Source organism: Perognathus longimembris, chromosome 25 (assembly GCF_023159225.1).
Source record: "Perognathus longimembris pacificus isolate PPM17 chromosome 25, ASM2315922v1, whole genome shotgun sequence".
Classification (NCBI taxonomy): domain Eukaryota; kingdom Metazoa; phylum Chordata; class Mammalia; order Rodentia; family Heteromyidae; genus Perognathus; species Perognathus longimembris.
The window spans coordinates 9,866,466-9,890,166 of NC_063185.1; the positions used below are offsets into that span (position 1 = coordinate 9,866,466).

Here is a 23,701-nt window from a genome sequence, read left to right on the forward strand (position 1 = left end):
AATTGTTGACTACAAATTAATTTGGCTGGGAATGTGGCTTAGTGCTTGCCTAGCATGTATGAAGCCCTGCGTTCCATTCCTCAGTACCACATAAACAGAAAAAGCTGGAAGTAGCGCTGTGGCTCAAGTGGTAGAAGGCTAACCTTGAACACAGAGAGGCTCAGGGACAGAGCCCAGGCCCTGAGTTCAAACCCCAGTACCGAAAAAAAGAAAAGAAAAGAAATTACCTTTCCTAAAGATCTTTCTCTATAATGTATGGGCTAAAACACTTCCACAAGGTTTCTTCCACATCACTTTCTTCCACAAGGTTTGTATCCTCACTCTAAATAGTGAGTGCAGTCTCCACATTGCAGAGGCCCAGAGTACATGACATTCCTTTTAATCACAATGACTTTTCAATATGCCTTATTTTGAATTTGTATCCTACCCGTCTCTGCTTTTGAAAGTTAGCCCCATTTCTCCGGCACCAGTATTAAATTTACAAACATGTCACAATGCCTGCATTTAATCTACAATTAATGAAGTAAGGTAGCGCACCTGATTCTCCGAACATCCCACCTTTCAGCTGCCCAGTCCCAACTGTTCTCTTGTTGTCAGCGAAAACCATTTCAAAAAGTAGGAGGGCACAGATGAAAACGGGTCTTGACCACAAAGAAAGCAACCAGGTCCCCTCTGTTTCTGTCACCTGACTTTTCAGGGTTCTATCCCTTGTTAAGAGTTTGCCAGGTCTCTCAGCAGCCAAGCAGACTCTGGTTAATCAAATCTGCCACCTTCCATTCCACTTCCCGGTACACTGGTGCTCCAGATGGGGCCCTACTATCTACCTCATTCTAGATCTGTCACCTCCCTGTGAAGGGGCTGTGCACCGTTCACCAGGCATCGCATTTTCACGTGGCTTCTGGCTGTTCAGAGATACAGCTTTGATGCAGATATTGCATCGGAGAAAAGAGGAACCAGCAGAAAGGAGGGAGAAGGATTAGCAGCTCAAAAGCTTTGAAAAATCTTGATTTCACTAAAATGGAAACATGCTTTATCTACCTTCTTTAGACGTTGCTGATCACATTAATTCCAGATGAAAAGTAAGCTGATAGGTGTCTTTTTATTTTTCCATGCTGGTGCAGTTTTGTGGTTTTTTTGTTTTTTGTTTTCTACAGGGAACCTGTAAAAGCAAACGGTCTCTGTCTTAGTGCTCCCAGGCAAAGCATTGAAGTACAACCCCACTGAAATCAAAGTGACAGCCAGAAGGCACCCATAATCACCAGCTCTGTGAGTTCTTTCGGGACTTGAATACAACTGTCAATTATCAAGGTCTCTTTGTAGGCCAGACAAGTAACAGTGAATTCAAGGTCTAAGTCAAACTTGCCAAAAAAAAAAAAAAATACAGAGTTACCCTTATATACTTAATACCTTTCCACTCTGTGCCACCTCTGAAGAGGGTGGAGGCATGAGAAGGGATTAAAGGAGGCAATCCCTACTTCTGCTTCCTTACACAGACCTCCATTTAATCCATCCTTTCTAGCCATCCTATTTTTCTCTTTGTTTCCCAAGAGCAACACCACTCTTCAGCATCTACCCAGAATATTACAAGTCAGTAAAGACACTTGCACATTCATGTTCATTGTTGCACTATGCACAATAGCCAAGTTATGGGAACAGACCAGATGCCCTACAATGGATGAATAGATTGATGGAATTTTATTCATCCATTAGAAAGAGAACAATAGTATGCCATTTGCAGGGAAATGGATGGACCCAGAACAAATCATGTTAAGTGACGTAAGCCAAGCTCAGAGAGACAAATGGCATGTGTTTCCTCTCCTTTGTGGAAGCTAAATCTAAAATACAAGCATACATAATGACAGATACAGGGTTTTATGCATATACACACAAACAGACTGACTAAAGGATGACATACTTAGGGGAGGAGTTCAAAGATGTAACTCCTCTGAACAATTATTGAGTACCAGGAAGCAGAAACATGCTTGGGGAATGGGGAATAGGGCACACAAATGGAGGGAGGAAACATGAACAAATGCACTCATTATATTTAATAATGATGTAAAAAAATCTTGAGAGTAGGGGTGGGAGAAGAAATAATGGGGGAGAATGATAGGAGTGACAATGATCAAATGCATTGTACTTATAACCTGCCCAATGGAATTGTAACCTCTTGGTACAACTACGTAGCAATGAAATGTTTAAAATAATTTGTATTTCTATCATCAATTCAGCCCAACAAAAGTGCAATGATAAATGCTGTTCTATAAGATATATGAATATATTTTAAAATATAACCCTCAGGGTTTCTGAATTTAGCATGCACTCCTCACTCCTTATGTGGACACCAATCTCCCCAGTAGCCAATGAACAGTTGGATCGTCGAGGCTGCACTTTGGAAGAATGCTGTTAACTACAGCATGGTCCTAGGAATGGACATTTTTGAATAACATGAAACATACAGGAAGAGAAAAACTCCTTACCCACCCAAGAAAAGAAGGCATGGGAAAGAGCAGTGAGAATTTGACTTTGGACAAGTGATTTTGCATAAACAAAGATTACCCTCAGCTCACTGTGGCTTACATTGGCTTTGGGGGGGGGAGGTGTTGGATGGTGGGGGAAGGAAGAAGTAGAAGGCTCAGCCAGGGGCCACTTGGGGCTTGGCTTTCTTCTAGTTTATTTCTTGTAAGTGGCCTTTGGCTTTATGCGTGGGCACTCCTTTCCATGCAAATATGATGGTGAGGCCATTTCCTCTGTGTGTCCTTAGATAATGAATGCTTCCTGTGGCAAAGTGACCTCAAGAGCCCAGGACCTCATTTCATTTCAATTTGTACCAGTGAAACGCTTGACAAATTGCTCTTTCAAAATCATGTGTAACTTTAGGCTTTAATCCCAAGCATTGTTGCTCTTTTGACAGGGACAAACAGTGCTCTGGGACTTTCTCTGCATCCTCTGCTGTGCCTGTGATTACAAGAAAAGCTGGACCAGCACTGTAGGGGCAAAAATTACCAGTCACAGAGAGATTTTACTCTTAAATAATAGGTAAGCATACAAAGATGTATATCCACAAAGAGTATATACATAAAGAGCAATGTCAAGTATTCTTTGATAGTCAATCACTCTTTATTCTCTATCACCAAAATAATTCCTAGTTGGAATTTTTGCTCAAGAAGTGATTCTGGAAAATGCTGATCCTCTCCTGTTGAAATTCTGTCATCTCTCTTCTGACTCGGATGATAAACCAAATTTGCACACTGTTGATCTGAAACTCAAGTTTTTAACCTGAGCATAATGAAATCACATGCGGAGACTTGCCTGTCCACACTCCACAGCTGGCCTGGAGTAGCTGACCTGCGCTGATCTAGCCTCAGTCCAAACTCATTTGAGCTTCACCTGCTCCCATATCAAATTATCCCATAATCACCTTGAATATTATAGAGTTCTATCAGCAGTATTGGCTACAGCAACCGGCACACAGACTTTGAGACATGGAACTGGCTGTCCGTCTCTCCTTACCTCTTATGCTCTGATCAACTTTTTCAGAGTTATGTAAGGGAAGTCAAGTTTGCCTCACAGCCAGAAACTTTCTAAAGAGATCATCTAGGACATTCTCCAATAGGAAGTGCTCCTCAAAGTCACTCTACTTCTAAAACTGCTAAGTTTATAAAAAAAAATACACTTGTGCAATTTGCCTCTCACTTTCCAAGATCAAATACAAAGACTATACAATGATCACCATGCACTACAGTGAAGCTAGCTGAAAACTAAAAGCCACTTTGAACATGGCAAAATTGACTTGGAGATATCAAATTATCCTTGGCTACATGCACAAGTCTGCTGTTATAGCTTCTAAATCAGAAGCTATTCATGTCTACTCTATTGTCTTAATGAAAGATAGTTTGAGAATCAATTTGTGACTACCTCTCGTTATGGGAAAAATGTTCTCGTTTTTGCTTTTGTAATTTTAATTTAATTTTCAAGGTGATGTACAGAGGAGTTACAGTTACATATATTAGGTAGTGAGTGAATTTCTTGTCATACTTGCTAACCTTCTCCCTCATTTTCGTACTACCTTCCCTCCCCCTCAATCCTCCCTCGCCCCAAGTTGTACAATTAATTTCCAACATATTGTCTTGTGAGTATTGCTGTTGCACTGGTTCACCCTTTATCCTTTGTCTTGCCATTTTGATGTTCCTCTTCTCTTCCCTAATTCAGTTAAATATATATACAATGCCCAGGGTACCAACATCAAATACAATGACAACAAGGGGACTAACAATAGGAAAGAAAAAAAGAAATAATTTCACATGGTACATTAAAAATAACAATGAAAAACCTCGTTTCCACATCTTGGAGTTCATTTCGCTTAGCTTCATCTTATGTGATCATATGTACGTAGTTTTGAGCTATTGCGATCCTCTCCTAGACATATACTAATTATTACCAGTGAGGGAAACCATGGATTCTATGTTTCTTTGGGTTTGGCTCACTTCACTAACTATGACTTTTTCCAAGTCTTTCCATTTCCTTATGAATGGGGCAATGTCATTCGTTCTGATGGAAGCACAGAATTTCAGTGTGTGTGTGTGTGTGTACGTGTGTGTATGTGTGCGTCACAGTTTCCTGATCCATTCATCTATTCATCCATTCATCTGAGGAGCATCTGGGTTGGTTCCATATTTTAGCTATGGTAAATAACACTGCAATGAACATGGTAGAGCTCCCCTAGGTGCCCTGAAACCCCACTTCTGGGAATTTACCCAAAGGATCACAAAAAAGACCATACTAAAAATGCTCTGAATATTGCAGAAAATGGTTCCCATGATTGAATGCATGGTATGCGTGGCATTTCTTTTAAGGGTGTTCCTTCAGAGGACCACAGCTGACAAATCACTGGGCACAGGACCAGCACCCTCCACCCTTACAGCTTATTTTGGATACTTTGAACTTGAATTTTTTTCATCATTAAAAAGAAAAATAGGGCTGAGAATGTGGCCTAGTGGTATAGTGTTTGCTTTGCATGCATAAAGCCCTGGTTTCCATTCCTCAGCACCACATAAACAGAAAAACCAGAAGTGGCGCTGTGTGGCTCAAGTGGTAGAGTGTTAGCCTTGAGCAAAAAGAAGGCAGGGACAGTGCCCTGGCCCTGAGTCCAAGCCCCAGGACTGGCGCGTGCACGCACGAGAGACAGAGAGAGAGAGAGAGAGAGAGAGAGAGAGAGAGAGAGAGAGAGAGAGAGAGAGCGCATAATCACACAAGTAATGGCTCACATCTTTAATCCTAGCTCCTTGAGAGATGGAAATTGGGGAAAAGAGGAATCATGGTAATGTGCTCCCAATGGTCTGATGGAGCAGATGCTGACAACAGCTCCCCCAAATACACAGAAAACATCATTGAAAATTATTCACTGAACTGGCAAGTAAACATGGACTCCTCAGAGGGAAGAGTAAGATCTAGAACCCAGAGAGGTTTCAGAGTTCACCTCTGCGGACGCTTCCAGTCAGAGGTCAGAGGTCAGAGGCTGTCTGCCATGCTGGGACTGTGTGTGGCTGCCCCAGGTCCAAGGGAAGAACCCAAGCGTAAGTTGTATAGAGTCTTAACTGTACACCCATACAAACAGAGTTCCCAAGGCCTGTGCAGACATTCCAGCGAAACAGGAATAAAAACTATGGAGGTGACAAAACATAAAAGAACATTTCCCAGCCTCAGCATTGGTTTCTGATATTTTGTAACGACACCAGCCATTACATTTGCCTTCAACCAGAGCTCTGATGCTACCCCTGAGACCCCAAAGCACCAAACTAATGTATTAACTTCTCCAGTACACAGGGTCACCAAACACCCATCAAAAGCAAACACAAGTCCTAAGATGGGATTCTACCTTCTGCTACAAACATTGCCAACAAACAATAACCAAAACAATAACCAGGTGTTGGTGGCTCACACCTGTAATCCTAGCTACTCAGGAGGCTGAGATCTGAGGATTACAGTTCAAAGCCAACTGGGGCCAGGAAAGTCCATGAGACTCTTATCTCCAATGAACCACCAGAAAACCCAAAGTGGTACTGTAGCTCAAGTGGTAGAGTGTTAGCCTTGAGCTGAAGGGCTCAAGAACAGTGCCCAAGCATTGAGTGCAAGCCCCACAACCAATTAAAAAAAAAGTCTCTGTGGATCTGTCAAAATTCCAATCTTTGTCATTTATTATATGGATGCAAGAGAGACATGGTGCATCTCAGCGTGGAGGAGCATGCATCTCACAGAGTACCCTGCCACTCCGGCTCCCCGTTAGAAGCAGAAGGCCCAAGCCAGCTGCTGCAATCCATGGTCAGAGTGGCCAGTCAGCATGACACAGCCAGCATGTGAATAACCAGCAACAGCATAGTTATTTGGGGGAGATATAACAATATTAAAAATTGGGAAACATAACGTAGATCACATTCTGCTATTTAATAACCACCTCCTGTCTCTGAACCTCAGTTTAATTTACTTACCCATAAAAAAATGGGAATAAGGTAAACTGAGCTGCACAACTACTTGGGGTTCAAGGAAGAGCCAATAAAGTGCAGCATGAGAACATTTTTACAGGCTGTAAAGCACCATCAGGTGTAGAAGAGTAACTCCAGTGGCTCTACACTGAAATCACTACTGTTCAGCAGGAAAGCACATAGCCAGAACTGCATGATGGAAGGCTGTCACTCACCCCAAGAAAGCATGCAGCCAACACACAGTACTGAAAGGCTGGCAATCACCCCAGGGAAAGTGGTAGTCACTTCACAGGAATACTCAAGCCCTAAGTAATGTGTTCCATGTAGAGGAAAGACCTGTTGAAGTGGACGCCTGGCCTCTTGCGGTAACTAGATTGGCTGACATTGCCTGTGGGCAGCATTAGCAACTGAGAGCAAAAACGGGCTTCTCCCTATCCACTACCAAAGGAAAGCCCAAGACTCAAGTCTACTCAATGTCCTCCAAAGTGTTTCCAAAGTAAGTCAATAGTTCCAATCTTCTGAACTAGATCTCATGCTTCAAAAATTCTGCAACTTCCACTTAGGTGCGATGCCCACAGTGCTCATATATCAAGTGTAAAATTGGACAAAGAGCACTTCAGAAGGCCCAAGAACCACTGTGATTTTTCAGGAGGAAGACATACATGCAGCCTCTAGATAGATTAAAGCAACAACAACAGGAAACATGCAGCAATTGTCTTTCCCAGCCTGAGAAATCAAGAGCTAAGGAAAGGAATGATGTGTGAAGTATGAATGTGATGTATTTATGAATGATGCAGGATTTTGGATATGGAAACAAATGTGTGTGTGTGTGGGGGGGGGGCGCCGGGTTGGGGGGGGGGCGAAGGGAAGGGGTGGTGGTGATGGAGATGGCAAGGAGGTCACGATGACCAAATACTTCATACACATGTATGGGAAAACAAAAATCAAGAAACCAGTTGAAACTGTTCTTAACAAGTTTAGACCATTTAATTTACATAATAGAGGGTTCATTTGATCAAAGTGCACTATATGAATGTATGAAACAATCACAATGAAATCGTCTGAATACACCCCGGTAAGTTACAGGTGGATAATAATGAAGACTGCACCAGGTTGCCCGTCCCGTCCTCCGCCTCTACTGTCCATCCGGGTAGCATGCTTAGGTCTTTCCCCACCATGAAATCTTCTGATAGGCATGCATTGCTGTGAGAGGCTCTGCAGTCACTGTGTCTGGTGGTGAGATTCGTTTATGTGCTTCTTACAGAAAATCTAGCTGGGCCCTAATGAGTCATGTTTGTAATTCTCAATACTTGAGAGGCTGAGAGTGGAAAGATCATAGCTCAAGGCTGACCCAGGCAGAAAAGTCCACAAGATGACATCTCAACGGAGAGAAGCCAGTACAGGGATACATACCTGCAGTCCCCGCTACATACTTCCAGTGAATCCACATTTCAGTAAAGAGAAAGTGGAAATACTAGTTTTGTAACACACACTTTCTATTCCTTTCCTTGATTTTCCTAGTTATTCTTTAAAAAAAAAATACACCAAAATCGGGAGACAAAGGATAAAAAGACAAACTACTCCAAAAACAATACTTACAAAACCATTTGGTGTAAACCAACTGAACAACTCATGGGGGGGAGGGGGAGAGAAGGAGGGGGAAGGGGGGAATGAGGGAGGAGGTAACAAACAGTACAAGAAATGTACCCAAGGCCTAACATGTGAAACTGTAACCTCTCTGTACATCACTTTGACAATAAATAGAAAAAAAAATACACCTATTATCACCCCTCTTATTATCGAAAGAAAGCTTACCCAAAGAAAACTAAGGTATGTTTTTGGCAGAGAGGCATTGAGAGTGTGTTTTATTGGTAGCCCAAGCTGGCCTCAAATTCCCGAGCGCTGGGATTGCACATGTGTGCCATCACACCTGGACTGAGAGATCTTAAGTATTTCTTGCCTAATCTTACAAATATGGACATCCGCTATCCTACTGTCTTTGGTGACAGAGAGGTGCGGTCAGCATGAGAGAGGCGTGAGCAGAGGCACAGTTTTAGTGTCATGAAATATTAAGAACTCTGTCTCCTACAGAAGTGCTCTATTTACTCATCCATTCCAAAATTTAAATTCAGAAGTTTAGAGATTATATTAAAGTCAAAATGGATCAAAGGGCCAGATGTTGTAGGCAAGATGACTAATCAGAGACCGGATAACATGCTCCATGCTTTGCTCAATGGGAAGTAATTACTCTAACATTAACTTTACAGTGTTTAAACAACCACTTCATTATATTTTTTTTTGCTAGACTGATTAAATTTCCCTGGCATTTCTAATGCATCATTACATCTGCCTTGCATTTAGATAATACACAGCATTGCTACCCATTTAAAAAAAAAACACCCTTTCTCTTTCATCACCTTAATAAATCCAATTTGGCTTTATTTGCATAAAGTTTGATAAAGAGTGATTAGTTCTCTTAGGAATAGCACACCTTGGATGGAAGGATCTCATCCATCACTTGGCTAAAAATAGTCATTCACAGAGGTATAAATGGATCTCAACACATAGGCACTAAAAAACGTATGGAGTAAAAAAACATGCACAGCATAAATGCCAGTGCAGTTACTATCTGCATTCTGCAGAACCACTGAGAAGTAGATATAATAACCATGGGATCATCTAAGGCATGTTGTCTCTTGTTCCTAAATCCATAGCCGAGGAACTATAGGAGATAACACCACCAAATGCAACAAGCCTACACTGTAGCTCAATTCAATATTCACATTTGCCCTCTACATACAGAAACTGGCAACATTGTAGCACCTGCCCAAGTAAATGGACTGTAATGCTAACTAAGGAAGAGACTAGCTGAGATGGAAAGCAGTAGTAATAGGGTATCAAATACACCTGGCCATCATTTATAGACACTAAAAGGGTGCTAAGTTCTCTGGGGAACTTTTTTAAAGCAATGTCAATGAATGGATCTTGTTGGTGAACTATTTATTACATTGTGACACTGATTCTGCCTTTTGAGCTCAAGGTTTGATAACTGAAACTCAAAAGCACTCAACAAGTGCACTTTGGAAACTAGGAAGAGAGCATGAAGCCCTGGAGAGGAAGGGAACATCAAAGTCCATGTAAGAAAGAGGCTAGAATGTTGGAGACCTAGTGAAGACACAGCCCCCACTGAACTCCTCTGACAGAAAGAACAAAGCCTTCAAACACATTCTGCCAAGAGTGTGGCCTCTCCCTCTGTCACTATTCATTCTCCCAAGCACAAGCCACTGGATTTTACTTTCACCATTGGGGAAATGCCATGTATTAAAAAATTTACTAAATGCAAGTTCAAAGTCTTGTATATCAAAGTGCTCAATCCTCCTTCCCTCCTCCACACATCTCTCCCCTCTGCTCCTCCATCTCTGCTTCTGCTCTTGAGCACTCTCCTGAGATCTGGCAGCAGAGCACTTCCAAAGCTGACTGAACAAGCTGTGAATTTTAAGATAATGGCAGGAACTACCCTCTAGGATGCTCATGTCTAGCGATGGATGGGCAAGAGAATCAGAAACAAGGGACTACTAACTTGGCTCTACGGAATCTTTAAGCTATGAGGAGTCTAAAAACTACATGAACAACATGGTTGTTCTCCCTTTCTCCAGCATAGAGGGGCTGGGGATCCCACCTGCTTGCCTCACTACCCCCAAGACTCACATTTCCCTGGGATATGATTATCTGTTTCTAGGTATTTTTTTCTCAATTCCCTTTTTGTTCTTCAACTAAATCTCCCACCAATTAGACTGATGTGGGTGGCTCATGCCTGCAATCCTAGCTAACTAAGAGGCTGAGATCTGAAAATCACAAATGCAAGCCAACCAAGGCAGAAAAATCCTCCAGACCCCATCTCCAATTAACCAGACCACACTGGAATTGTGGTAAAAGTGACAGAACATCTGTCATAAACAGAGAAAACACCATGCCTGAGTAGAAGCTCTAGTACTGGAAAAAGAAGGAGGAGGAAGAAGAAGAAAGAATTAGAAAATCCATGGAGTTTTTTTTTCCAATATAATAGGGTAGTCAATGATTCCATTTGTTCCTGCTCAAATTATACAGTGGTGAAAACCCTCATTTCAGCACAATTGATCTCTTCTACCTGTGAAGAGGAAATAAACAGAATTGATCAATATTTCCAAAGGTGGAACTGGCCAGTGGAGAGGTACATGTGTTGTAAGGTGAGAAAATAGAGAAGCCACATTTTGAGATGTCGAATCTTGGAGTCTTTATTGAAAGGCCAGTGGCTACATGGTGGAGTCCTGTCTCAAAGACCAGCAGTCAGCAGATACATTCAACACATTCAGGAAATTGTGCCATGAAGGCCAGAGGGGAAAGAAAGAACAAAAACAATACTAACAAACCAATTCAGCTCCATTAGAGAGCTGAATTGGGATGCCACAGTGACCAGAAACAGGAGACAGGAGACAGGACACAAACATGCAGACACGTGGCATGACGTAATGGCACTTGAGCTGGTCCAGGCCTAAAAAGGGTCAGGTCAGGGGGTAGGGTCACAGGAAACTCCCAGTCCCAGGCACCGGACTGACAGGTTTAGTAACCTATCCATCATGTACCAGCCTCTATCTCCAGAGATTCAGGTATGCCCATCACCTGGGGGGGGGGGTCTTTGCCTTTTCCACCATGAAGACAAGATGCCAGACTCTATATGGACACACTCAGGTACCAGCAAGACTTTTCCATCTAGGGAAAATAGGCCTCAACATTCCTTCCATAGAGGGTTTACTCAGGGGCTGGTGATTCCTAAGGCTATGATATCTCCAGAGTTCTCAAGATCACCTTGACCTAGGCATCTGCATTCAATGAATGGACTCTCTCAACTCTAGGCTTTTCAGCACTGGGTGGAGAATTTCCTCCACCCAGCAAGAGGCACTAGGATGGCTGCAAGAAGTTGCTTAGACTCAGCATCTCTACTTCACGTGTGAACCCCCTTGGAGAAAGGCTAGCCTTTCCACAACTCTGGCTCTTAGGCCATGCTTGGTATGAGCCTCTCATACCTGCACACAGCCATGTTTTCAAATTATAATATATGCAAGTCACCAAACAATTCCTTGGTCTTCGCTCTTGCCTGGCCTTTTTGCATTTCAGTTCTACTGCAAACTATACGCATATATCTGAAAACAGACTTCTCTCAAGAAAGTTACAGTTAAGGACATTGGGGTCTGAGGTTGTAGTTCAGTGTTAGGGAGCTCACTTGGCATGTGCAAGGCCTGGATTCCATCCCCAGCACCATTAAAAAAAAAGGTAAATAATAATAAATTCAATGTATATGTTTTCGATTTTTATTTTACTCATAATATTTTGGCCAAATCATAGGCAAAAAAACTCTTTGGGGTTGTCATTGAGCAGTAAACAACACGATGTCACGGAAGTCTCCAGAATAATCCAGGCCAGTGGTCCAAAAGTGTGGTTCTACCACCAGCAGCGTTAGCATCCCTCGAGAACCTCAATTCTCTAGCTCCATCCCAGGCCCACAGAATTCAAACGGTCCAGTATGTCCCTTATCTCCTTCTCTGACAAAGACCTCCATTAACCCCTCAAGCAGAATGGCTTTGCAAAGCAGAGGACACCTCCTGCAATGGTCCTCTCATCTCTCAACGAAAGCCTCCTTAAGGCCACGAACACCACAAGAGCTGCCTAGAAATGCTGCCCCTTGGGGAACATCCTTATTCTCTCCTCAACCACCACAACACCCTGTCCATCCTGGGCAGGGTGCCCACTGTCCAGTGGCCCAACACTTTCTTTCTCCTCTATGTTGTCCACTCTACCCATGTTTTATTCCCATTCCCCACTGGGTTCTCATTTCCTCCTTTCCAAGTCCCTAAATATTCCACAGTACCCTGCAAAATTCCTAGGTCTTGACTTCTGGTCTCAACTACAGCCCGGTAAAGCCCTAAGGACACTGCTTCTCCCAGGGTCTCCTTGTGTTGAAGAGTTTGATCCCTACCTACAACTCCTGCCAATCCTGTGAGGCTTCCTCCTCTTCTCCATTTGCCTATAGCACACGTGATCGCCAGTGCCTGGTACTGTTGTCATCTGTTGACCTGGCATCCAGAAAGACTGTGACATCTGATTGATGGCTTCCTACACAACACATTTAGCATTTCTAGAGATCTCCACCTCACAGTATGCCAGGCCCTCTATATCCTGTCCTCTCATCCTCTGAGCTTTTAACCTTTGAATTGTTTTCCACCTCGCACTTGTCCCAGATGTTGCCTCCAATATCTTCATGTAAAGCATCCACTATCAGCTCCCTTCCTTCAGGAGTGCCTACTTACGTGGCCAGTTCTGTACTTCTGTTCCCCTGTGACCCTCACCCCTCCATGGTCTCATTTACTCCCACCTAGCTATGGGCTAAACTTGAAAATACCACTAGCTCCTTCCCCCTTTTCTTAGTGTCATATACATCTGGCAAAATTAGCCTTAGAAAGAACCAACTCTCTACATGCTGCATCACTATTTTCTGCATAGTCCTCCCTTTAAATATATGCCAAACTCTCCAATAAATCCTCAGCAACTCTATTAGCCAGCAATCCTACCATACTTCCCAAGGACATTGCCTTCCTGTTATCACTGATGCATATCTTCTTCTCTCTTCTCCAGGAAAATTTGCATCCTTCAAAGAGACAACAGAATAAATAGTAGATGAACGCCACCTGTGTTAGCCATCCAAATCAACCAATAAGTTTTCAGTTGTTCTCTCTGCTTTTCCTCCAGTTACAAGCAATCATCCTGACCCTGGCCTTGTCCAAGGCCGCTCTCTCCACGGTGCATGGATTCCGCTTTCCTCTCCAGCTCAAGGTTTTAATCCCTCTTATACATTTCTATTTGTTGTTGTTCAGGTGTTTTTTTTTTTAAGATACCATCTCAAAATCTAGTGAAGGCTGGCCTGAAACTAACTATTGCAGCCCAGCTGGCATTGAACATGAAATCCTCCAGACTCAGCCTCCCTAGACCAGAATCATAGGCATTGCACTTCCACATCCAGCCTTTTTGTATATAAAAAAAGGTATTGTTGTTCTTGATGTATTACTTCAATCAGAACATAAACTTGCTCTATTCTCCATCTTACAAAAAGCACCTCTTGGTGCACACTCCCTTCACAGAAAGCTTTCCAGACTTCTCATCTGTTTACTCCACCACTGCATGTCTGTCAGTCATCATCAAGCTCAGTCTTAAACCCCATTTCTGCTCTCCTTGATCTGACCTCAAAGGAGCTGAATAATTCCTAGATGTGAAGACATTGCAATGTCCACCCAAGCCTTCTCCTCTCCCTCTACTCTTTCCCTACATGATTCTATCTGAGAATGTCCCCACTGTGCCCTTCCATTTATGTATGGATACTAGGAATCAGATGTGAAAGGACACCAGGGAAATACTATAGTGTATTAATTTATGAACTGATTGTTAAGGGTCCTCCTCAGTGTAGTTAGGTTATCAGGACATTAACTGAGTCCCTCAGCAAGCTGAGTATCATGTGACCAAAAAAATCTAAAAGCCATCCCAAGGTGTCTCTAGTGAAGACTACTTTCTTCTTGGGATCCCATAATCCTTAAAAAACAAAACAAAACAAAACAAAAACAGTCTTTAGAACCAGCCTTCACATCTTTAAATTAGATATACCTTTGATACAAGATTCCAATAGGGAGTAATCAAAGATCAAATCCAATATTCTGCACACATAGGTGGTAAGTGCTCATTCCTTTGCTTCTTTAGAAAGTGAATCTCGAGAAACATGTCTATGACTAGGATGAACAGGAAAAGCTTAAAGAAAGAGCTGGCATTAAATGGAGTCATTAAAGCTGAAAAGAATTTCAAACAGAGATCACAAAGAAAGAGAAGAACTAAAATAATTTTAGAGCACATAAGTGCAGCTGACTGTAGGGCACAGAGCTGAGCACCATCCTGGTTTAGTCCCCATAGGAACTGAAGTCCCAGCATGGAGGACCAGCCCCAGAACACTACGCACCTCTCCAGCATGGCCTGTTTCCTGTGACCATGATCCTGGGCCGGCTATTCCACTTATGTGTCCTGACTTCCTTTTCCTACCCATTTCCAGTGTCTTTACAGCCCATGTTCTCATCCAGCCCAGATGGCTGTCTTGTACACTCCACATCCCAGCTCCAATCTTGCAGCCCAGAGGGGAAACTATAGTGATGGCGATTTCTGATAGCAGACTACCTCACCAAGAATAAAAGACAGGGACTCCCAAGCATAGAGAAGGCTAAGTATTTAAAATCAATCAAACTGCTGGGTGCAGCCCCACAAATGTGAGTCCCCAGGAATAGAAAGGGGCAACAAAAGTAGAAAAATAAAAACGAAGGAAGGCAAGAATGATGAGCACAGCTCTGTGACACTCTGCTCCTTTCAAATACTCAATAAATACTGATTGGTTGACTAAATAAAACAGGTCTGGACTTGAACTAAAGTTGTAAATATTTGCATTTTAATATACCATAATCTCCCACATGAATGCTGACATTTTTAATTTGGACTCCCAAAATACAGCTCTCATTGTAGACCACCAAACCAGACAAACAATTTTCTACCTGGCCCTTGTTCTGACATCAATTCTCTTTGGAAATGTGCAAGAAGATCTCATTCCTTGTAGTGGGAGTGTCTGTGATTGTAATTGATTTCACCTGGAAGACAGAGACACTCCTGCAAAGCTAGAACTGTATAACCCACTAAGCCTAGGAAAACACTCACTTCTCAATATTGAAGGAGGGATTTCTGTACTGCAGGACTTCACATCTCAGAATACAAGCAATCGGCCAATAGCTCAACAGCTGCGCTCAAGCTGGAATAGAGAAACATTACCAACAAGGAAACATTATTTTGCATCAACTGTGGTTGAAAGTAGCTTTTACGGTTACTGCACTTGGGGATTTTGTTTAAAATCCTAGCTAACATAGTGGAATTTATTTGAATTGAAAATAACCCAAAATAACTTTTTTAAGGATTAAATCTTTGGAGCTAGATTGCTCTTATTGGAAAGAAAAGAGAAATGGAAAGAGTGACCAAGGAAGGGAAGCAGGGCATGGAGGGGAAAGAAGAAGGAAGGAAGGAAGGAAGGGAGGGAGGGAGGGAGGGAGGGAGGGAGGAAGGAAGGAAGGAAGGAAGGAAGGAAGGGGAGAGAGGTGGGAAGAGGAAATGAGGGAGAGAGGAAGGAAAGGAGGAAGGATGGAAGGAAGTAGGAAGAGAGGGAGGGAGGGAGGAGGGAGGAAAGATCTCATGTGTTGATTGTAAACGTTTTCAATACATGTTTATTCCCCCTCTATTTGTAATTGCTTCTTATAGCAGCTTTATTGAGATACAAGCCATGTACCATATGATTCATTAATTTAAAATAAAACTCAACCACAACCATTTGGGGAAAATTTCTTTCACATTCAAAAATTCAGTACTGTTTCAACTGCTCTACTTACATTTTAAAACTATACAAACAGATCGAGAGAGAGAGAGACAGAGAGAGATCTCAATGATACTAAATTCTAAGCCAATATTGACCTGCTGATGGCCCCTTTCTCCTCCAAAAGGCTAGGACATGGTTGGGAAAGAAGGCTTCATACCAGCCCCAACTATAGTTTCATCCTCAAATAACCAGAATAACTTAAAAGGAGTTGAAATAAGAGTAATGCCCTGTGCTCTAAAACCACCACTATACCCAATGCTGAGCACCACACTCTGGGAGCTGTGCTAGCTGAACCACAGCAGATGTACCCCTGAGGGTCCTAACTTGTGGTTAATTACACACCAAGGAGGGTGAAAATTGCACTGTAGATATGCCACTCCCTTCATTCGTAATCATTCATTGAACACACCTCCCTGATTCTCTCCATCGTCCTCCCCCAGAATCTCCTCAGCCAGAGCTGGGATTGGTTTGCTATTCATCCATCTTATTTATTGCTCTTTCTTTAAGGAAGGGAAGACTCAAATTAGCCACTGTAAAACCCTGTGCATCTTAATGGTCCACATGTTTTATTTGGGCCTTACAGAACCGAGTGGGAGAGGAGAGCACAATACATTTTCTGGCAAGCTCACCATGCTTCCTATTTCCTGCGTGGGTGAATGCAGGCCTACAACACCTGAGAGGCACTCTGAACATCGGTTCAGAGTGAAACCCAATGAAAGGTTTGCTTCCTCTCAGGTGAGTAAAATCTGGGCTTCTTTAACTCACTAAGCCACTGGAGTCACCCAAAGTAAAGAATCACAAGTTTCATGATTAAAAAATGAAGCTGAAATGAAGATTCATGTGAACAGGATTACCACCATAGTTATTATAGGAAGTGGCAAAATAAAAACAACCTAACCAATAAGTCTTCCATCAAAATAGGTAAATCAGATGCCTTCTTAGTCAGACTCATAAATGCAAAGGTACAAGACATTTTATGAAAATAACTTCCTAAGACTTCAATTTTAAACTGAATGTTTTACTCTTAGGTACTTGAAAATCCTGTCTTTTCCACTAAAGGTGAAGCCAAGAAATAATGTATGTGATTATTCTATTATCTTCTCTCTGAGGCATGGTTTGCTCTGGGAAAGTTTCTATCCAAAGTTCAATCTAACATGTTTATTTATGATTAAAATTTGCATCCTATAATTTCAAAAAAGTTTTTTTCAAATTAAAATTTCCTCTTTATTTTCAAAAGGAATATATCCTATTAAATAAAAATTAAGTGTGAAGATTATTGGGAGGAATTCAGAGCCTGCTCAAGAGAGTGGAGTATTGAACATGAGTTCTTCTATTTCAAATCCTTTCTGGATCTTCAAATCATTCTCCAACTACTACAAATAAGAATGTATTCCCTTGAATGAAAAAAAAAAAAAGAGCAATTCATCTGAGACAGACAAAGAGATTGACACAAAAGCTTGCAACCTTTTTCTAAGTGTTTTGATAATATAGCATATTCGAAATATATTTATATTTGTATATAAATTGTTTTCCACAGATTTATAACAGTGAAGTCATGTTTGTCATGTGAGCAACGTAAATGAATCCGGATAAGATGAATAACTGAAATATATTCTTGAGATACAAAAACAATAAAAAACATTGTCTAACATGTCATAAATATATAAGCATACCTTAGAGCTAAAGATTGTTTAAACATATTTTTAAGAGCAAAAACTATTTCTATACTTTATGATAAGAAATGAAAGAACTTCAGGAAAAAAAAGAGAGTGATATTTTTGCCAGTGATTTACCTGTTTTTAAAGGGAATATGACAGGCATTCATGGTTCCTGAATATCATTGGTCCAGTCTACTCCAAGCAGTTTAGACCTGGCTCATTTTAAACTTCACTTTTCCAACATCTTTAGAACTCAGTATTGCTACCTATTTTTAACATGAATTTGTAGTGCACTCATACAAGCCAAACAAAATTAAACTGTCGCATTGTTTAGCCTCTTCTAACTCTGTTAAAAGACTAGTTTAGGGATGGGAATGTGGCTTAGCAGTAGAGTACTTGCCATGCATGCACGAAGCCCTGGGTTCGATTCCTCAGCACCACATAAACAGAAAAAGCTGGAAGTGGCACTGTAGCTCAAGAGGTAGAGTGCTAGCCTCGAGCAAAAAGAAGCCAGGGACAGTGCTTAGGCCAAGCACCAGAATTGGCCAAAAAAAAAAAATGATTCACTATATAGACACTGAGAAGCCCTGATGTTTGATCTGTGCTATGATCTTTCAAATTCTCCTTCAGATGTCAGCCAGCTGATGACTTGGCAGAGATACTTGCAACCAAATTTTAAGAGAGAAGGGAATGGGACACACCAACTGTAATATCCAGAACAGGAACAACTCACATTTCACTTTCAATAGTGTGAAGCATTGGGTATATTCTCATCAATTGCTTACTTTGATAACTTTTTCAAGTGTAAAATCTTTTAATTTGCCAGCAACCAGAGTCATATTTTTCCCTCATGAAAAACAAGAGCTGCTGGGCACCTGTGGCTCACGCCTGTAATCCTGACTATTCAGGAGGCTGGGATCTTATCATCGAAGTTTAATGCTAGCCTGTCCAGGCCTTGAGTTCAAACACCACAACTGGAAAAAAAAAAAAAGAAAAAGAAAAGAAAAACAAGAGCCATGAATTGCATCCTGTATGTTTGTTATTTCATCCCTTCCTGATTTTACAACCTGTTGAGTTTCATAAGACTGACTAAACACAGCGCATCTCTGCCCAGTCCAGTCTCTGCTAACTAGGCGAAGGTGGTACTGGAGCCAATATTTTGGGCAGGAGGTCAACGAGTGTCTCGAGAATCTTGTTTCAGGAAGGAACGGCCCTCTGTCTTCACTGTGCCACTGGGGGGAGGACCCTTGTAGCGGTTTCAATGTATTTATAAGATTCTTTCAAAAGAAAAGTGTTGGACCAGGATCAGAGCAAAGTCAGAACTAAAGGCCCACAGTCTCCAAGTCTCACAACAAGCCATGCCTAAGAAATCAAAAAGACTACCATGAGAGAGAAGTATTGATGTGAGAACACAGTGGGTTAGGAAGTGTCACGGGGAGGCCAGCTAGAGGAGGCAAAGCCAAAAATGCATGAAGAGGGCAGGAGGAAGCAGGATAACCACAGGGCAGCTCTATGTGGCTCAGGTGGTTTGGGTAATAATTCTGGAGAAAGAGCATGGGCTGCCCTCGCTGGCCTAGAAGGTTGTTTCACAGTCAGCAGGCAATGTCTAAGGATGAGTGTTCAGTCACTCTGTTCAGAAAGAATGCCCTGGACCTGCTTCTCTCAGCCAATATAAAGACCCTAAGCAGACAGGCAGCACTTGAAAAATGAGGACAGAAGAAAGTACTAGCCAGAAGGAAGAGCAATTTGAAGGATAAGATAGTCCAACTGGCAATCAAAAGGGGGCCGTGTGCATGTCTCAGGATGGGTGCTGGCATTAGGTCCTAAAGTTCTACCCTAATCTCATAATCACACCCAGAGAAAGGGCTTCTCCATCCAGCACTCAATGAGCATGGCCTTCCCAGAGCAGTCTGTTCACATTTGCTATTATAACCAAGGTTTAGAGCTTTTAATTAGGTAGAAAAGGCTGTAGTGTTATGGATGGTAAAAGAAAAAAAATACACCAGGGCATGCTAAATTATACAGACTTTTAGGCATTCACACAGAATGAGACCAAAGGGAGACCAACACAAAGACACAATAGCTATGCGCATCGGATAAAAATAATATTTATAAAAATGAACTCCAGGAAATAGAAACAAGAAAGGATTTTCTTATTTGTTGCTGCTATTGTTGTCTTTTCCTGTTGCTTTGTTTGTTCACTTATCTGTCTTGGGGGGGGCGGTAAGAGGGGCATAGAAATGGTAGGACAAAGAGTGAACAAATGCAGCAGTGGTACTCACAAGACACTATGCTGAAAATGAGCTATACAACTTGTGGGTGGGTCAGGAGGAAAAACTGAAAGTGAAGGAAAAGGTGAAAGGTGACACTGTTCAAAAAGAAATGTACTCATTACCTGACATATGTAACTGTCACCCCTCTACCTTTACAATAACAATAGAGATTGTTTTAAGTCTGTAGTGTTGTGAAAACCTTGCAATTAAGCAATGCTAGTTACCAGTGAATTAGATATCAGCCATTCAGATATCTTTTTCTTCATTGCCTACTTCCATTTTTTTAATAGGTAAGGTCTGTCTTGATGGGACCTGCTCATTTAGAAGAAGAGAACTCCATATATGCGACCTGCTTCCCCACAGTTACAACCAACTCCAAATGACACCACCAAGAACTATGGTGAGGCTCTAAGGAATAAAGCCAGGCAGGCAGTGTCTACTTCTCATCTAGCTAACTGTAATCACAGACTGGGCTAAAAAAGAAAAGATGAAGCTGGGCACCAGTGGCTCATGCCTGTAATCTTAGCTACTCAGGAGGCTGAGATCTGAGGATCACAATTTGAAGCCAGCCTAGACAGGAAATTCTGTGAGACTTATCTTCACTAAACTACCAAAAAAGCCAGAAGTGGAGCTGTGGTTCAAGTGATAGAGCACTAGCCTTAAGGAAAAAGAAGCTCAAGGACAGTGCTCAGGCCCTGAGTTCAAGCCCCAGGACAGGGGCCAAAAAGAAGTGGGGAAAGAAAGAAAGTAGGGAAGGAAGGAAGGAAAATTTGAGACAGCAGTTCAAAGCAAGCTGGGGAAGAAAAAAAATGAAGGCTTGGTCTGTGGCCAACATGAAGGGTATGCAGATTTTGCTCCAAGGAATAAGTAAGAAACTAGAGAAACTAATAAGACAACAAAGAGTAAGATGAGCCAGCCAACTGCCTACAATTTAAGACAAATCACCAATATATGACAAGGGAAACAGGAAAGTCAATTTCTCATCAAAGACACACCCCCCCCGCCACCCCTTCCCCAGGGCTGGGTAAGTATAAAGTCTTTGCAGAGAAAAGTTATACCAGTTTTTTCAGGGAGGAAATGGCTTGATGAGGCTCAGGACTTGGCATTCCAGAGGCTTGAGCCCCAAAGAATGAAGAAATGGATGTCTACCAAGAATGTCAGAAGAGGAAAACATTGGAACAGAGTAAAGGACTACTGTCTTCAGATCTTGATTTAAAAATCAGTCTTCTAGTTTTGGGGGCTGCATTTGAATATAAAGAACTGCAAAGAAGGATCTAAACACACACACACACACACACACACACACACACACACACACACACACACACACACTTCTCCATCCAGCTGACAGCTGGATGTCACCCCACGCCCCTACCTAGCATTTCTTCCTCTTCTTTTCCTTCCTCTCCTTTGTGTTTATAGTTCTTTACCTCCTACTAGCTCCTTCCACTCTCACTTTTTATTACTGTAATTTCATAAATGTTGAATTGGGACAAATTCTAGAGGGAGATTAGGATAAATGTAGACATAGCAAAGAAAAAAAGCACTGAGATGAATATAATCTGTGCTTTTCCAATATATGATTTTCTAAACCTAACAGACTAAAATATGTTTCCATGAGTTTTTTTTTCCAGCCTCATCTTCCATGACAGGCACAGCACTTTTATTTAGCTCACCAGCAATGCTCTGAAAGTTAACAGCAGCAGCCCAGGCACAACCCAGAAACCAAGTGGAATTTGCACTTTCCAGAGACCATCCTTCCACAGTTCCAAACCAGGTGTTTCTTGTTTCATGTCTTCTCTTGGATTTCAAGCTTAGAAACCCACCCTATGAGTTCATGTTTTCTTCCACATTTTTTATCTGTTCATATTTTACACTTAACTGTTTAATGCTTCTGAGACTTATTTTGATACATGAGACAGAATGAGAAGAGACTCACTTTAACTGATATTCACAATGTTAATGAACTAATCCATTACTTTCTCATTTGTTTTTAATATTCCATTATCATCATTTTTTCTATCCTGGGTTCATACTAACACTCTAATAGAATTATGTAAAATAACCCCTGTGATTACTTAAGAACATTGAGAAATTCAGGAAGACTGTGGTCTCCTCTGTGACCATATCATGTGACTAATATAATTTTTCACTTATGCATCACAAAATGCATGAAGAAAAGAGTCCCCACGAGGAGTTTCTGTTGCTCTCAGCAGCACCAGAAGCTCCATGTTGCCAAAATGGACTCCAAAGTAAATCTAAACATTCCCATCAGCTTCTGGAGTTTATGCCCTCATGAGAAACTTAAGTCGAGGTGGCTAAGGTGATTAGAGCAATCTCAGGGAGAACACTTCTCACCATGCCGCAGTTCTGGTCTTCACAGGGAATACGCAACTGATCCCTCTGTTTAGATTTTACTTGCTCAATGTCTCCGCGATTTGCAGTTTAAAAGTGACAAATCAAATTCTGTCGGAGGAAGTTGTGCTGAGTACAACATGGTATTCATTTCATTCAGACAAGTAAGTCACCTGTCAGGACTTCCGGTATCCCAGACCACAGAAACCCAGGGAGACATCTAATGACTGAAGGCCAGGCTCCCTGACCCAGCTTCCTCAACAGTATGAAAAAAATTAGTCATTAAAGGCAGAAAATTGTATTTCAAAAGCAAATGGGAACTTTGTAATGTCTAAGGATCAAGCAAACTCTCCCATATATGATTTTGTTTTTAATAGAAACATCACAGCACTCTGTCAGAAAGACCAATTAGAAGAACAGTGTTTGACTTCCCAATAAATTTCCCTGGGTAGATGAAACAGAGACTACCGGGCATGAAGTCACGGCACTAACTGTGCTAAGTGAACCTTAAACTACTACAGCTTCAAAATGGGAGGTTTCATTTAGAACTTTTAACTAGTTAGCAGCAATAAGTAGAGACAAACAGTCCTGAGTGAATTCTTATCAAAATCTGTAAATCATTTTGTCAATTACAACTTCCACACTCTAAATTCCTTGTTATTCTGACTCCTTCAGCACTGAGCTAATCAAATTACCCCTCCTTTCTTTCTGCACTTCACAAAGCAGAATAATTTATAAGTATATTTACACCACAAGTTGGGGGGGGTAGAAAGAGAGAGATAGAAAGGAATAAGGAGAGGAAGGAAGGAAAACAGAAATTTTTGGCATAATTTTGGTTTCTGTCATAATAATTCCCTCATAGTTTGAAAACAATCTCCAACAGCTTAATGAGGATACAAATTTATAACAATGAGAAAGACTCTTTAAACTCCAGTGCTACAGAACAGACGAATTTGTAGTTATTTCCATCTGAAAAGGAAACTCTTTCTAGAAGTGCCACTGTATACTTCCTTCAAGTAAAAATTGCCCTTGGAGCATTTAAAAGATTTACATTTCTTAAAATGCAAGTGAAAAGTAACTTTTCACACAGCCATTGTTGCCTAAAGTAAAACAATCTCACATATGTTTCCCTTTGTCTAGATTACCATGTGGTCAAAGTCTGAGACATGATTTTCTCAAAAGGACCATTCATCTTGGAGGAAGGGTGGGAGTCAGGCCCAATCCATGTTTATGGCAGGGTGGGAAAGAGTGGCATGAACAAGGTGCTTGATTGCTTCATACAACTGATAGCAAACAAAGTTCTGACCAACTGTTAACTCCCAGCCACTTGCATGGTACAGCAGCCTTCCCAGAAGACAAGCGCAGCAACAAGGCTGCACTTGAGCCAGTCACATGAGCCAGTCAATCACATGAGCCAGTGTTAACTCCGGAGTATGGGCCCCCCCCACCCCA

At 41.7% G+C, this 23,701-nt stretch overlaps 1 long non-coding RNA gene across 1 annotated transcript; it reads left to right on the forward strand.

The window, feature by feature from the left end:
- Positions 1-4,534: 4,534 nt before the first annotated feature.
- LOC125342103 lies at positions 4,535-23,564 on the forward strand. The gene is made up of 3 exons (XR_007209141.1): positions 4,535-4,581; positions 5,462-5,465; positions 21,547-23,564. It is a non-coding gene; the product is annotated as an uncharacterized LOC125342103 (long non-coding RNA).
- Positions 23,565-23,701: the final 137 nt, after the last annotated feature.